Genomic DNA, 17,401 nt, shown 5'->3' with positions numbered 1-17,401 from the left:
ATATATTGATTTGTGCATTAATAACGATAACTACTAAACATACATATCTCTCATTATATGCTTTCAATGTTGATTTTTTATGTATGTACGTGCCATTTTATGAAATATTTAAAACGATAAAATAAATGTGCAAATGATTTATTTAAGTAAAAAAGCAAATCATCAAAATTTTATATTTTCTAATTAACAATTAGTCGACTAAATTTCAAACAAGAGAGTGAAGTCCGGAATCATTTTACACACATACGGCATTCTTGAAATAATCAAAGAAAGTAGACTACGTTAGCTTTGTCCACCGTTTTTGATAAGAGCAGACACTGGAAGATCAATCTTATCCGAATATTATCTGCTATATCCCACTTTGAAGTCGTAGATAATTTCGTATACTTATGAACCAGTATCAACAACACCAACAACGTCAGCCTCGGAATCCCACGCAGAATCACTATTGCCAATAGGTGTTACTTTGAACTGAGTATGTAATTGAAAAGTAAAGTCCTCTCTCGACGAACCAAAATCAAACTCTACAAGTCGCTCATTAATCCCTTCCTGATGTATGGCGCAGAAGCATAGACGATGATGGAGTTTTCGAGAGGAAAGACAGCGGCTGCGCTGTCTAGGTCATGTTGTTCACATGGACGAAAACACTCCAGTTTTGAAAGTGTTCGATGCAGTACCCGCCGTTGGAAGCAGAGCAAGAGGAGGGTCTACACTCCATTGGAAAAACCAGGTGAAGAGCGACCTGCTTACACTTGGGATTTCCATCTGGCGCCGAATTGCGAGGGAAAGAGAGGGATGGCGCGTTGTTATCGATTCAGCTATAACCGGATAAACGATTTCTAAGCCAATTACATACATATCCCAGAGATCCATCATGTTTAGATCAACTAGTTATGAATTACTTTACAACTAGTAAAAAACACATGACCTAATTGGATTACAACGGTGTAATGAAACTTAGTGGGCATCAAGACATACAGGTATCTTTAACATCTTTATTTGGTCTAGCATCTGTTCCTTGTACTCTTACTCTCTTAACGCTAACTGAAAGCTAAATTAATATAGTATGTAATAATAAATAAATAAATATTTATCTTCGCAAATGTACACATTTATATGTACGAGTCTGCGCTACAATTCTTAATGATCCAACATTTCCGGTGCATTTAAACGCTCCAATCCCGCCGCGCTTTTGCGTGTGTTTGCCTGCTGTGCGCTGCAAGTTTCTACTTCGACTGTTTACCTCTCTAATTAAGTCATTTACATTTTCTTAAATAATTAATTAAATGGACACGCGTGCCGTCGGACCACTCTTGCACAAGCACAAAATCTCCAAACGACATAGTTTTAATGGTAGACATTTTCAAACGATATCTTTGTGTTGATTTTTTATTGCTCCGTTGCGGCTGCCTGTTTTCCGCACGTGGATATTTGCGTGGGTTATACGTGTACTCTTCTCTTTTATTTTATTAGGCGCCAATGATGGACGAGATAAGATCATAACTTATGTGTGGGCTCCATTTATAACAATATTTATTAATTAGTGTATTGAAAAATATAAGACCGTATTTGACCGATTTAAACCTTAAATTTTCAACTTTTACTCGCCGTCTCAAGTGAGCTAATATCCATTTGAGTCTTAAATACCAGAGTATTTTATATGCTTCAGTCCATCAAAATCAAAATGTTTACATTAATTCATACTTTTCTATTAATCACCAATAATTCATTAAAAATACGAAGAAATAATTAAACAGTCCAACAGTATAAGCTCATTCATCTAATAAGCAAAAGTCAATAATCAAGTGAGTTACAAGCTCAATCACCAATAAAAAAGAAACATGGAAACGACTTTCAGGAAACTTGTTGCAAAAAAGCGCATTATTTCAGGAGAGGGCGGTCATTTAATCACTTTGACAGGCAATTTGCATATCTGTTGAAGTGTAGCGGCAATGCGGAACGAAGTTGTTGCCAGCACAAACTCATCTAAGCCACCAGCATGCACTTAACTAGTAAACAACAAAGCCATGCCTATAAATTCAATTGGCGCATATTGTGCAACAAAACCGGAGAACACCAACTTCCAGCTCTACGACGGTACAACAACAACACAAATTAATAGCGCATTTTAGCGAAATTAATTGATCTTCAAGTGAACGAGCAATTGCGTCGCTCACACCAATGGCGCAAAGGGAGTGTGGCCGCAGAAGGGTGTAAGCGATTTTTGAATGAAATCGATACATGCGGCAAGCCATGTGCGAGCTAGCGAAATTATAGCTTTAGTTGTTGTTATTGTTATGTACAGCTGCAGTGAAACCTGCTTGCCGGTTCGGTCCAAAAGTGCGCTTAAGTTAACATGCAGATTTCATACCATCGACCACTTGGCTGGTAATACATTGAAATATTTGTATATACTCGTAATTACACTCAATTTAGGTTCCCACTAGGACTTGACTTTTTGACGCCATACAATACGACTTCACCATATAAGACCAAAAATTATACATAACAATATTTTGTCGACGTCTTTCATGGGGGAGTGGAATGGACTCCCGGTTTCCGTTCGAACATCTTGGATAGTCGATAGGTACCTGGACAAGACACTACATCGGTGCATAATGGTTCAATTCAGCTGTGTCACTTTTAGAAAGGGAAGTGTATCTAACTATCCACTTGAGTTTCCGCTAGAGAAACGTTCCGTGAGATTAATGGTGTTTTGGGGGATGGTACTCTATCACTTCGAACTGCGGAGGAATGGTTTCGACGATTCAGAGGGGGTGAAAACGACAACATGGATAAGCCAGCCGGCGGAAGACCTGTAACGACGAATATCGATCAAATCATGGGAAACATGGAGTTAGACCGGCATGCGGGACCTCGTGACATCGCCCAGGAGATGGGAGTTAGTCACCAAACCACTTTAAACCATCTGCAGAAGGTTGGATACATAAAAAAGCTTGATGATTGGGTGCCGCATTTTTTGACGCAAAAAACCATCTGGACCGAATTAACGCCTGCGATATGCTGCTGGCGACGAAAAATGGATCACATACGACAAAGCGAAAACGGTCGTGGTCGAAGGCCAGTGCATCGTCCCAAACAGCCATCTATTGCGAACAACTGGATCGCTTGAAGCAGGCGAACGACCAGAAGCGTCCAAAATTGGCCAACAAGAAGGGTGTAGTGTTCCACCAGGATAAGGACAGACCACACATTTCGTTGATGACTCGTCAGAAGCTACGGGAGCACGGATGGGAGGTTTCTTCGCATCCACCATAGCGACAAGTGATTACCACCTATTCCTGTCCATGGCGAACGCCCTTGGTGGTGTAAAGTTGAACTCAAAAGAATCTTGTGAAAAATAGCTGTCCGAGTTCTTCGCAAATAAGGAGGGGGACTTCTAGAAGGGGGGTATTATGATCCGATCACTGTAACACTTTTTATAAAGCATTTAAATAAAGAGCAAAAAAGAGTAAGGGAGATATTTGTCAACCTAACCTTAAACGGAAAAATTTAAATAATACATATTTAACATAGATTAAAAATTTATAACCTTTTCGATAAGAATAGATTATAGAGAGATCCGTTGATAGAGCTCATCTTAGCTTTTCGAAGACTAGAAGACTTTATGTGTCTGACTCAAAGACTTGCAATTATGTTGGCTACCGTTTACTAGGTAATGCTGTGATTGGTATGAAGTTACTCGATTGTGGAGAATCTTACAATAGGTCTAATCAGAGTAAATTAGATTTTATCAAAACGGAAGTGAGGGTGATTTTTATTAATTAATTATAGATTCAAGTGTAAACAAAAAATCCTGATCTGATATATCAGATCACATACAACTTTTACTTTCCTACAGGGCATATAGCGCTTATATATATAGCCTTTACTGCTGTCAATTTTTATGGTTCCACTTTAGCGCTATTTCACATAACTTGTTTCAAAGTGGCCAAATAAATTCGTTTCGTGCGTTTTAGCTCAGTATTAAATACGGCGTGTGCAATTTATAATGTCTGTATTTGTTTAAGAATTTTCGATAAAATAATAAATTAAAGTTGAATACATGCAGATATTCTGTTTAAAAAGTTACCGAAATAACGATATCTAAAAATGCCGTTATGTTCACTATTATTTCAAATAATAGAAGAATTCAGTAATTTAGATTTAAGATAAAATATTGCGCATTATATAAGATAACCATAGTATTTGTTTTAAAATTTATGTTTAATAGCATGATTTGCAGCAAAATTTTGAGTGACACCTTTTGAACTGAAGATACGTTTTTCTGCACTAACAAATGAAAACCACCAAAACCAACTGAAATATAAAATTTAAATAAATAAATCAACTCGTACATAAACACAATTGCCAGATACTCAACAATTAATCATGAATTGCTCAAGTAGCGCTCGTCAGTTTGATTGCCATTGGCGTTATAGACGCCCACGCACCGGAAATGTTAAATATATTATATACATAATTATGCCAAATTTCGTTTGTATTATAGCTGTACACATAGTAGATATTGATATAAATGGATTTTTATTATTGTTTAATTTCGTAAATCTGCTCTTCCGCAGCATTATTTGTGCGAATAAACAACAAAAACAGCAGTGACAACAACAATGTACCCAATCATATGGCCCGCACCTGTATTTCTTCTGATGAATCAATATAGATGCGGTGATGCATCGCAGTTTCATTCAAAACTGACTGCCTAGTATTTTGTTGTAAACAAACGTATTTGTTGAAAACGGTGAATGAAACTGGTTCCTCTAACGCCACTGACTCATCGCCTCGTTTTTTGCTCAACTTCAAATTATTGAGATTTATAGAAAATTTATGTAAAATATACTTATTGCAATTTATAAGCTGGATTGAATCGGAAGAAATGATTATTTCTACAATATTAGAAATTCTTGTGAAAAGTAATGAAAATTCACGGAAGTGATTGTGATCGGTTTATTCATTGTGAGTGACAAATTTCAACCGTGCATGATTAATATGAAGCGCTTCAAATTCGTTGCTTCCTAGCTCGTTTAATTTGTGAGCCATACTTTAAAGAAGATGTATACTAAGGCAACAACACTTTCGAGAGCATGTTAAGAGATTGTATCTTAAAGAAAGCTGAACTGTTTTTAAACCAAAGTATTCCGAACTTCCGAACGAGTAGTAGTTACTACTCTTAATAGTTAAACATTACCATATAATTATGCCAGTTGTCTGTTCTCTGCCAGTAAAGAAACCTTCCTGAGAACTTTATTCAGGAAATTCTCTAGGCTTAAAAAACTACTAAAATTCGGTTCACAGAAGACTGATTCTAAAAAATTCCATACACATCAAATTGGAAGCCGTCATTAAGAAAAACTTGAGTCAACAAGTAACACATTTAACTCAATTAGTTCTATTGCCGATGAGGGTAATATGCCGAAATTTGTTTATGAAATTCAGCCATACTCAACCTTGTCAGACTCACCACCTACCCGATGATATCAAAACCGATAGTACATTAATTTTATGATAACCAGGGTATACCAAAATAGGGCAGAGTGACACTCCTTTTCTTGTAATTGAAACCGTAAAAGAATACATAGTTAATAATGATAACTATGAACCGAATCGAATAGAAGTTTACTATTTCCATCTTGGAAATCATGGTTATAGGATAGGTCATCTAGCGGCGTGCTTACAATTATTTCCATTATTTTGAATTATATTTCTATTCTCACGAACGGCATACGATACGCAAAACCATATTTTATTATTGGAACCTGGACAAATCAATTTTGGCCCCATTAATGAGAATTCTCCGGTAGTCAGTTTCGGAAGTATCTTTCTCATTCATGTACGAATTGTGTCCAATACCTAATCTTGAGATGAACTGCCATTTTTATAAATTTCTGTTCTTCTCTTTCATTTTATCTATCCATAAAGATACACGAACTCTCTTTCGGTTTTTTTCTATAAAAGATCTGTTAATTCTATCAGCTTCATTCTTCGGAACTGTTATACTTCTCGAGCGGTTTTATGGTAAGTTTAAATTTTACTATTCTAGTCGATGATCTAACTGAGGTACAACTAAATTCATTATTACGTCATTGGTAGCACTCAATTTGCAATGGCGCCTAACAAGCCAAAGCATCTTTGGGTTTTAAGAGATAATTGTTTAATGTTATTACGACAGGTGCAAATAATAAAATATTCCGACACAAGCGCTTGGAGTGCTAGCTAAAATTACCAACATTAACATTACATAAAACCATCTGTATATACCGTTAGCGATGTCATTACATATATATATATTTACATTAGCAAGTAAAGTGTTTGATGTCGAAGCGCTTTAGCAACCACAACTTCATGGATCATCACCATTTTTAACACTTTAATAGCGAACTTTGTGTACAGGCGCTCTCCTCATTCATTAATGAAATTACGCAAAACATTTTACAAGCAAAACACAAAAAATACACGAAACGTCAAGTTAAAAGCATAAACAAATCGCCCACATTCTCATAGCTACATGTGAGCCGTGTCTGTATATTGTTGGTCAGAAAATTCAACTCTCCACCAACCTTAAAAATTCATTCATAAATTCAACGCTGAAATGTGTAAACCTCAAAAGAGTGCGGTGCTAAAGTTGCAGGTAAAGCGTTTTCGTCACCTCACAAGCCAGACGTGCGGCTTACGTGTGTCACAATATTTATCTGCGTGTAATTATGACGTGTTCGAGGTGACTTAATGATTTTTTAAATGCATATGCGTACATGTACATTTATATTGTACATTTGTATAAGTGAAACATAGATTAATATAGGTGGGTGCTAGATTCGGTTTTAACCGAGGGATATCTCTCAGAGTTTAGGCTCGCTATCATTTGATTCGAGAAAGGTTGAAATTTCTAGAACGTTTACTTAATGAACAACTTTAACAATCTACTCAACGAAACATTTAGTTAGCTGAAATATTTTTAATCTGCAGATTTCAGTCAAAAGCTCCAATTTTCCATATTGATTTGATCCCAAGCTTTAGATAAAAAAGTTATAATACCCTACTGAATTGGTTCGCTGGGTTACATAAAATACAACATTCGAGCTCCACATTTATGAATGAATTGAGCGGCGGTTGTTACATGCAAATTTTATTTGAATTTTAATAATTTACTTAGTTTATAACTTGTTTAGTTTCAGTTGATTTTGTTGTAATACATATTTTTCCTTCAGTCCCCGTTTCTCAAACAGTTTTATGCATAAGTGATTTGCATTTAAGTCGCTTGCAATGAGAATTTAACGCTTAGCTATTTGCTCCATGCACCGGATGTAAAGGTGAAACATTATTTTTACAGTTACTAATTGGCAAATAACTGAATTGTATGCTAATTAGTGTGCTAACTTTTAATATTTTATATATTTCACGCTTATAAATATATGTGTTTAAATGAATTTGAAGTGTAGTTTCATTACCGCAAAACTTCCGTATTCTCAACTAATACAAAAACAAAATAACCCAAACGTGTGCGTTGGTGTTAGTAATTGAAGAAACATGAGGGGAAAGTGGTTAGGCCTGGCTGGCAGGGTTATATATGGGGTTATATATATAAATGATCAGCATGACGAGTGGAGTTGAAATCCGGATGTCTGTCCGCCCGTCTGTCCATGCAAGCGATAACTTGAGTAAAATTGAGATACCTTAATGAAACTTGGTACATATATTCTTTAGCACTCTGAGGAGGTTGGCATTGGACCATTGACACGTTCATAAAATGGCGAATACTGAAAACATATAAAGTACCATAACTAAAATATAAATAAAGTTATAAAAGTAAATTTGGTACGATGGAACGCACTACGAAGGGGCATATTTGTATGTAATTTTTTTGCGAAAGTGGGCGCTGCCTAGCCCCCTATTAAGTTATTTATATACATCTCGTAAACTAATAAAGTTATATCAATCAAATTCTCTAGGGTCACATTTTTTAGGTACTAGCTTATACAGTCCAAAAATGGAATAAATCGGATTGTAACCACGCCCACCTCCCATACAAAGGTTATGTTGAAAACTACTAAAAATGTTTTAATTCACTAAGGAAAAACACTAGACATCTTAAATTTCATGGTAAAGATGGTACAGTAGACCGGCACTAAAATTGGTATACAAAATTTAACAAGGGCGTGGCTCCGGCCACTTATGGGTCAAAAAGCATATCTCCTAAACTACTCGACCAATTTAAATAAAATTCGATTTGTAACATTCTTCTGGTACCCGTAAGGTTATGAAAATAGTCCAGATCGGATCAGAGCCACGTCTTCTTCTCATATACCAGAACTTTGAAGTCGATCTGAATCGTTTACTTTACAATATATACAGTAAGCACTAGTGAAGATATCGAATAAATTTTTTACCAAAAATATAGGTAAGTCTGTCAGATATTTTGAAGCAATTCCGAGGGAATATTTTTCTTCTAATAATATGTGTCCGTGCCAAAAATTAGTGAAATCGGGTCATAACTTCCTTACTTTTTTATACTCTCGCAACAAAAGTTGCTAAGAGAGTATTATAGTTTTGTTCACATAACTGTTGTTTGTAAGTCATAAAATTAAACGAGTTAGATATATATCAAAATGATCAGGGTGACGAGACGAGTCAAAATCCGAATGTTTGTCTGTCCGTCCGTCCGTCCGTGCAACGGATAACTTGAGCAAAAATTGACATATCTTGATGAAACTTGGAACACACGTTCCTTAGGACCGTGAGAGGGTTGCTTTCGAAAATGGGCAAAATCGGACCACTGCCACGCCCACCGAAAACCGAAAACACAAAAAGTGCCATAACTAAGCCATAAATAAAGTTATAAAAGTAAAAAGAACATATGATCGCACTAGGAAGGGGCATATTTGGATGTAATTTTTTTGGGAAAGTGGGCGTGGCTCCGCCCCCAAATCGGTTATTTGTATATATCTCGCAAACCAATAAAGTTATATAAACCAAACTTTCTGCAGTCAGTTTTCTTACGTACCCCACAGCACACCATGAAATTAATTGAAATCGGATAATAACCACGCCCACCTCCCATACAAAGGTTAGGTTGAAAAATACTAAAAGTGAGTTAACTCAGTAACGAAAAACGCCAGAAACACTAAATTTCACATAAAAAATGCCAGATAGAAGCTGCACTCAGATCTTTTTACAAAATGGAAAATGGGCGTGGCATCGTCCACTTATGGGTCAAAAACCATATCTCAGGAACTACTCGACCGATTTCAATGAAATTTGGTTTGTGATAGTTTCCTTACATACCAATGATATGTTGTGAAAATAGGCCAAACCGCTTTACAACCACGCCTACTTCCTATATACCAGAACTTTGAAGACAATCTGAATCGTTTACATTACAATATATAAAGTAAGCACTAGTGAAGATATGGATGCAGAACTTTTTACAAATACTACCTTTGTAGTGTGCCAGCCCCAATCTAAAAATCGCCGAAATCGGACCATAGGTTTTCTAGGCCCCATTAATCGAACATGAGGACCTCGGTGCTTCTAACCTAATATTATGGTTTCCAACTCTCAATGGACTTTATACAATATATATGACGAATATGTGGGTCAAATTGTGTATTATATAATATAAATAAAGTTAAATAAATGAATTGCGAGAGTAAAATGTACAAGGATTCCAAGTGTCCTGTGTCGAATCTGCGATAGGTGTTGGTTTCTTGTCAATTGATGTCATAATGCTTGTATTCAGTAGAAATCTTCGTAAAAAAACACTTCATTCACACTTTAAGGCGGTTTTAATGAAAGCGGTTTTCACTTCTTTTTCTTTGAAACTACTACTGAAAGGCAATTAATATTATATGACCACAGGTGTCAAAAGACATGCACACTTCTTTACAAGTTTGGTGACATTTTGAAAGTCATTAAAATGAAGAAACATCAAAAATACATTTTACTTTTGATTAGCGCAAGCAAAGCGCTACAAATTAGTTGGTATACAGTCTTTACGAGACTTGAAGGTTTAGACTAGAATGAGTTATAGACTTTCTGGTATTTTGTGGAAATGTATCTAAACAAGTTTAAATCCTCAAATTGCTTTCCATTCGTATACTCATATACAGGCCGCACATATATAATCAACAATAAAAAGTAGTTTGTCCAATTTGTCTGGCAAAAGCTGATCCCTCGACCAGCTTTAATTTATATCCGTTGAGTAATTTGGTACACTTTAATCCTAATTTGTTTGGAATTTCTCGAAAACCTGCATTTGTTTATACGTTCAGCATATGGCGACCTGTCACCTCAACAAAATTGATAGAAAATTTGTCAAACGCGACCAGTTCCGCCAAAGTCGCCTCGCATACAGCCAGCTAAATGAAAATTCATATAAAATGATGTCAAACCAGTATGAGTTCTTATGAACACACGCGCTCTAAAAAGTAGCGTAGACTTTGTATGCTTCAAAACTTCATGTAATACCCTTACACGTCGGCTGGAGCGGCCAGTAGCTCGGTTGCAAATTCTTGGCGGCAACGACGACAGACCTTTGTAATGTGCCACATATTTACATATGCATATAGTATACACGCGTCCATGCAACATGAGCCAACACCATTTATCATAGATAAATCCGCGTAATACAAATGACAGCGTCGCGGCCACCACTGCTACCGCGATCGGTGGGGGCTACACATGTCGGCGACTCCTGGTGGTCGTCGCGCGTAAACTGATGCAAATGCATGTTACATGCCGGTGACACAAACAAACGCTACTGTCCGTTAAGATATAGTGTTCCAGGGGGAGCGCACACGTGTGCCCAACGCAAATTGGCGTATATCGAACATAAAAATGTAGTGCGACATAGTAGAGTAAAGTACGAGAGAACAGCGTATGGGTCGCATATGGCTGAACTGGGAGCGCATGTGTCACACTCCCACAAAGCTTGCGAAAAGGCAGTAGTAGTACAATGCTTAAGTTCGCTCTTCTTTTCGGCTACACTCACAATTTCGTGAGCTTGCTCTACTCTCTCTCTCTCTCTCGCTATTTATTCCTTGCTTTCCTCTAGAACGTATGATTAATGCCGCACTGATGATGCTGACAACCGCAAGATGCTACAACATATTGCCAAAGACGACGACAATTTGGCATCTGCGTAAGCAATGCTACCGGTGTCATCGCGGCGGCTGCCGCAGCCTTGCCACAAGCACGCGTGTCAGAAGCGAAGCGAGGCACTTAACTTCTTTATCGTGCGCCATAGTTACCCTTTGCAGCCGCGTGCCACCGCAGCCACCACAAATGGCACAAGTGGCATGCCAGCCATACCAATGTCGCCTGCAACTGTGACTCTGACTGTGGCAGTGTCCTCCACTACCGTTGTGGTTCATGTTGCACCAATTTTTCTTTATGGAAAAAGTAGCTTTTATGGTCATTGTCTACAGTTTGGATTTTTACGGTTTGTTAGTTGCTCGCCATCCTCTTCTTAGCCGCAACAACAATAATAACAACCTCACCTGGCATTTCCTTAGCCGTTGCACAGTTAATTGCACCGTTCGCCTATAGTGGGTGGCTGGCTGCAAACCGGTTCTGTATTTGCATATATACATATGATACTCCAGCATCATTTCAGGCACACTTGTGCGCTTGCACGAAATAGTTCATACACTTAGTTAGATGCCAATATGTGTGTGTGTGCGTTAGCGTGCAGTTAGCCAGTGGTGCAACGGTTCAATTGCTTGTTATTCGTATTCGTATTCACATTCACATTCCCATTGCAATTTATATTTAACTTGTATCAATAGATATGCCGACCATTTACCTTTGGGCTATGCATATTGCATACTCATAAGCGCGGACACAGACACATACATACGCATGCAGTAGTGTGTTGGCGCATAGGCTTCCTATTTGTTATGTCTTTATTACGCATTTGGCGCGCGGCTGCGCAGTTTTATTACTCGAACAAAGCCGCTTTGGGCTGAGTTAATACAATATCGCATGGGCACTGCGGTTGCCTTGCCATGGCAGGCAATCAAACCTCATTACGGCCATTGCCATTGCAATCGACAGTTCAATAAGATTTGTTACTGATTGCGTACATAACTTCTTCTACACACTCAAAATCGTGTTATTTGCATTGTGATTTTAGGCATATCGTATTAGTATTTGGAAAAGAGATTTGCATATGGAGAAAAGTTCAAAGGTGCGTGCGAAATCATGAAAGATATGATATGAGGATACTTTATTTATAAACAAGACGAAGAAGATCTCTGGATAGGTAAGTCCATTCTTAAATTGATGAAAAAAGATATTCTAAAATTTGTCTTGTCATATTCAATGTCTATTAAATAAATAGGATTTTGATTAATATCCAAAATAGCTTAAGGGGCTATGCAGTGTGACATTTTCTAAAAACCGATTTATTTTGTTTTTTGCTTATTCGATAGTCCGTGAAATTGGTAAGGTCGTACCTATTAAAATTTTTAAAGACAGTGTTCTAAAGAGCGACCGCTACATAAGCCGTTATAGTCGAAACTTTAAACGCGTTTGTCTCGAAACGACATTTGTCAAAATCATCATAAGTGACATCATAACTCAACGAGAAATTGGCCGATCGACTTCAGATTTAAACTGAGTATTCTTGAATATATTTACTATACATTGACCTTCTTTTTGTTGATGAGAATTGTCAATTTGGCATTAAAGAAAACGAAATTTTTTTTTTACCTAAAAAACGAAATTTTTTCAGAACTCCCCATTTTGTTAATTTTTGATATTTTTCAAAAATCGTAGGTCGTTGTATAGGAAATATCTTCAACTATATAACCCTTTTGCATTTTATTGGTTTAGCTACTCATTCGGCCGGAATCATGTCAGCAGCTGGGGAACTTTTTTTTTTGGCACTTCCGAAGACAGCACATAACTCCGTTATTTTTGAATATTTTTGTAAAAAAAAATCTTAAAATATAAGTGAAAATATACCTTGTTATGTCCAAAAAACTTCGAAACATTCGATCGAGTACTTTCTTTAAAAAAATTCCCGAAAATCCCCTAATTTTCATGGGTTACACAGGTATAGCACCTTAACTGAATATTGACTATATATATATTTATACTCTCGCAACAAATGTTGCTAAAGAGAGTATTATAGTTTTGTTCACATAACGGTTGTTTGTAACACCCAAAACTAAAAGAGTTAGATATAGGGTTATATATACCAAAGTGATCAGGGTGAAGAGTGGAGTTCAAATCCGAATGTCTGTCTGTCCGTCCGTCCGTCCGTCCGTCCGTCTGTGCAAGCTGTAACTTGAGTAAAAATTGAGATATCGTGATGAAACTTGGCACACTTATTTCTTGGCACCATAGGAAGGTTGCTTTCGAAAATGAGCAATATCGGACCACTGCCACGCCCACAAAATGGCGAAACCCGAAAACACATAAAGTGCCATAACTAAGCCATAAATAAAGCTATGGAAATAAAATTTGGTATGAAGGATCGCACTATGAAGGGGCATATTTGGATGTAATTTGTACATATCTCGCAAACCAATAGAGCTATATAAACCAAACTTTCTGCAGTCGTTTTTTTAGCCTAATACAGTCCAAAAATTAAAGAAATCGGATCATAACCACGCCCACCTCCCATACAAAAGTTAGGTTGAAAATTACTAAAAGTGGGTTAACTCACTAACGAAAAACGTCAGAAACACTGAATTTCACATAAGAAATGGCAGATGAAAGCTGCACTCAGATTTTTTTTACAAAATGGAAAATGGGCGTGGCGTCGCCCACTTATGGGTCAAAACCATATCTCAGGATATACTCGACCGATTTCAATGAAACTTGGTTTGTAATAGTTTCCTTACATCCCTATGATATGTTGTGAAAATAGGCCAAATCTCTTCACAACCACGCCTACTTCCTATATACCAGAACTTTGAAGACAATCTGAATCGTTTACTTTACAAAATATAAAGTAAGTACTAGTGAAGATATCGGTGCAGAACTTTGCACAAATACTATGTTAATAGTGTGGCAGCCCCATTCTAAAAATCGCCGAAATCGGACCATAGGTTTTTAAGGCCCCATATATCGAACACGATTACCTCGGTGCTTCTAATCTAATATTATGGTTTCCAACTTTCAATGGACTTTATACAATATATATGACGAATATGTGGGTCAAATTGTGTATTATATAATATAAATAAATTGCGAGAGTATAAAATGTTCGGTTACACCCGAACTTAGCCCTTCCTTACTTGTTTTCAGTTAGTATTGGAAACATAAGTGAGCTAAATTTAAAAAAATTATTATTTTATCACCCTTTTCTATTAGAATGTTTCAAGTCATTATCTTTTTCTGTCTTTTTATCGCATTCAAAGTAGTTTATGGGCTCAACTTAGTTGATGACATGAGTATTTATGCCTAGAGTGGTATCAAATACTGAAGAAAGACATCATATTTAGTATTATTTTATAAATATGTCGAAAATTCGGCATATTCTGGGGCACTAGGATGGACTCGTCTAAGTTTAGAAAAGCAAAGTTACTCCATGTTACAGAGACTAGTTTGAAAATTTTGTGCGGGTCAGAGGACCCATGCAACTTGCTTTAGTACAACATTTATTGAGCTCTCTTAATTGAATATACTGATGCTTCAATAGCGAATTCGAATCCAGTAGCGAGGTTAGGCAGTCTAAAAAAATAATAGTACTGGTGTTATATCAAGCTCCTTGGTGACATCCAAATATGGATTCCTCTTATGTTTTTATGAAATTAATATTTAAACGTCGCTATTTTGATTCGTGGAACGATTGTGTGAGCCATTGCAATTATTATTACGGCTCGGATTGTGGAGTATACGTTCACAGATATGGTTAGCAATTGATGTCTGTGCTGGCGAAAGTTTTTAACGACATGTTGTGCTTGTTATTACGGTAGTATCCGATGAGTTACATTTCCATTGTGACCTTCAATTAGGGGTGTTCATTTGTTTGAAAATGCTGCAGTTAAGTCTTATTGAAAGATAGTCGTGGTCAAGAGCCTTCATAAGTTTAATGTTAATATCAATTATATTTTAATGATATTGAAACAAGTCGTAACACATAGGTGCTCTCTTGGATGAAATCAGTTCATACTTTAGCATGACGTATCTAACAATTACTAAGCGAGTTAATCAAATAACTGTTACTGATTCCCGAGGTCACACTTTATACATTATATTTTTGCAACCAGTTTTCGAATTGGTTCTTCACATTTTTTTTTCGAATCAAATTAACAATCTGGTTATACTTAAATCCGCTTCCATAATTAGTTAAGACCTTGGTGAGAACTAAATTTCTTTAATCAATCTGTTTCTCTGTAATCATATATTATATGCCAACTATCTGGTAGAATATACTTGGGATCGTATTATTTCTAGTGACAGAATTCAGTGAAACTTTTCTTTATAAAGTATAAGATCTTTGGATCACTATCGAGCAGGAAAAGAAACAAAGAAATATCTCTGAAGACACCTCTAATGCACATATACATATGTACAGGTCTATAAATTCAAGAAGACATACATATCGAGGCACATGAATTTAGTATTCGATTACCTGTCAGCAACACCATCACTGACAGTCGTCCTTAGCATTCCGTGAGCTTTATTAAATATTTCTTTAACAATAAAATATTGCACCCCAAATAAAAACGTTCACGCGGTCATGCAACAAACATTTTTGCCCGTTGCTGCTGTGATTGTGAGTATGTGTTGTTACGGTTGTTGCAGTGGCATGTCGCGTGATTTCCTGTCGTACGTTAAAAATGCCGCCGCTCATCCTTATGAAAATTGTTAATAAGATTTTTTTGTTGTTCCCCGCCGGTACGTGCCACAGTAGCTGCCACACGACGCACGCGCATCTGCAATACGAGCAACGCTATTATTATTACGATTGCGGTTGTTGTTGTTGAATGTTATGTTGCATGCACAAATTGAAAACGTTTCGAACACTCCTGTTGCTGTTAGCCTCATTGACCAAAATGAGTTCACAAATCCGAAAGATGCGCACATAATCCTACCCAATTTGGTGTGGCAACAGCGACAACAGCAACACCGCTTGAAGAGCAGCAGTAGCAGCAACAGCGGCCGCAACGTCAATGCAAATTTAATTTACGAGCTTTTATAATATCGCAGGCGCACGCTGGATAGTGGCTGCAACGCGCAGCGCATTGTGAACCGTGCCACAAACGAATTAGTGAGTACATAAAAATTACACCAAATTCCGCATAGCCATTTAGGTTGCATTTCAACGCGTTGCCATGACAGCTATGGCGGCGAGCTGTCAGGACCGCCACCTGTTCGTGCACCAATGTTTCATCTACCATTCTTTGCATTCGCGCTTGCCACGGTGCACTTGTTGCTGTTGCATTTGGTACTTACTGCTTACACGGCCGCGAATCCTTAATGGGTATCACGACCTTAAGCAGGTAGTATGGAGTAGTCTACATGTATACTAGTATGCTGTTGTGCGCATGCGCAGCGGGACCAGCGAATGCGTTTAATTTATGGTGTGCTACCTTTTGTCGCCTTGCGCCTGTCTGCTCGTCACTCTCCAGCGCTGTTGGTGTTGGCATGAAAAGCATGTTCCTGACTTTGGCAATCGCACCTCAATGTATGCTAAATGGTGCGCATGCCATCTTGCTGTTGTTGTATGCGCGATGATGAATGTTTCTGCATCATTTAACATTTTGTTACAACAAAATCGCACAATTCTCGTAGTCACTTGTAGTCGCCATTGTACTTCACAAGTAGAGTCTCTCTGTCTGCCTAGTACAGGTGTGACGACGATGGTGATGGACTGGACTTAGGTCCATAACAATGCCTCCTTTCTCTTGAATACTACACATGAAAAGCGGTATTTTGTAAAATCGGTCTGATTACTTCATTCATTCTCCTTCCACAGCTTTCTTTTATAGTACGCTGAAGACAATAGTACACTCTTTAGTGAAAGTAGACGTCTCTGTTTTGACCATGACCATACACATTCCTCACAAAATGATAAGTATGTAAAACGTTTTCAAACACTTAAGGGAAGGATCTACATCTTGAAATCAATATATCATATTATTTATATTATGTTTTAGATTTTCAAGCAAATATTAGTTTTGTATTAAAAATCAAGTGAAGTAATGGTAAGCTCAGCTGACCCATTGAGTTTAAAAAATCAGAGTCAAAAATATTTTAAAAAAGCTTACATAAATCCATAAGACATTAAAACCTTGTTTAGAACGATGACCTATCCAATCAATTAAAATAAATGCGTTTCAGTTCAGAACGTTCGGCGAACCCAGTGAAGTAACTGGAATCGACACTAGCCGACTTAAGATCTTTATTATAGGGTCCAAGAGCTTTGTCGTAT

The sequence above is a fragment of the Zeugodacus cucurbitae genome, chromosome 2 (genome assembly GCF_028554725.1).
Source record: "Zeugodacus cucurbitae isolate PBARC_wt_2022May chromosome 2, idZeuCucr1.2, whole genome shotgun sequence".
Classification (NCBI taxonomy): Eukaryota; Metazoa; Arthropoda; class Insecta; order Diptera; family Tephritidae; genus Zeugodacus; species Zeugodacus cucurbitae.
Note: the sequence above shows the minus strand (reverse complement) of the source record.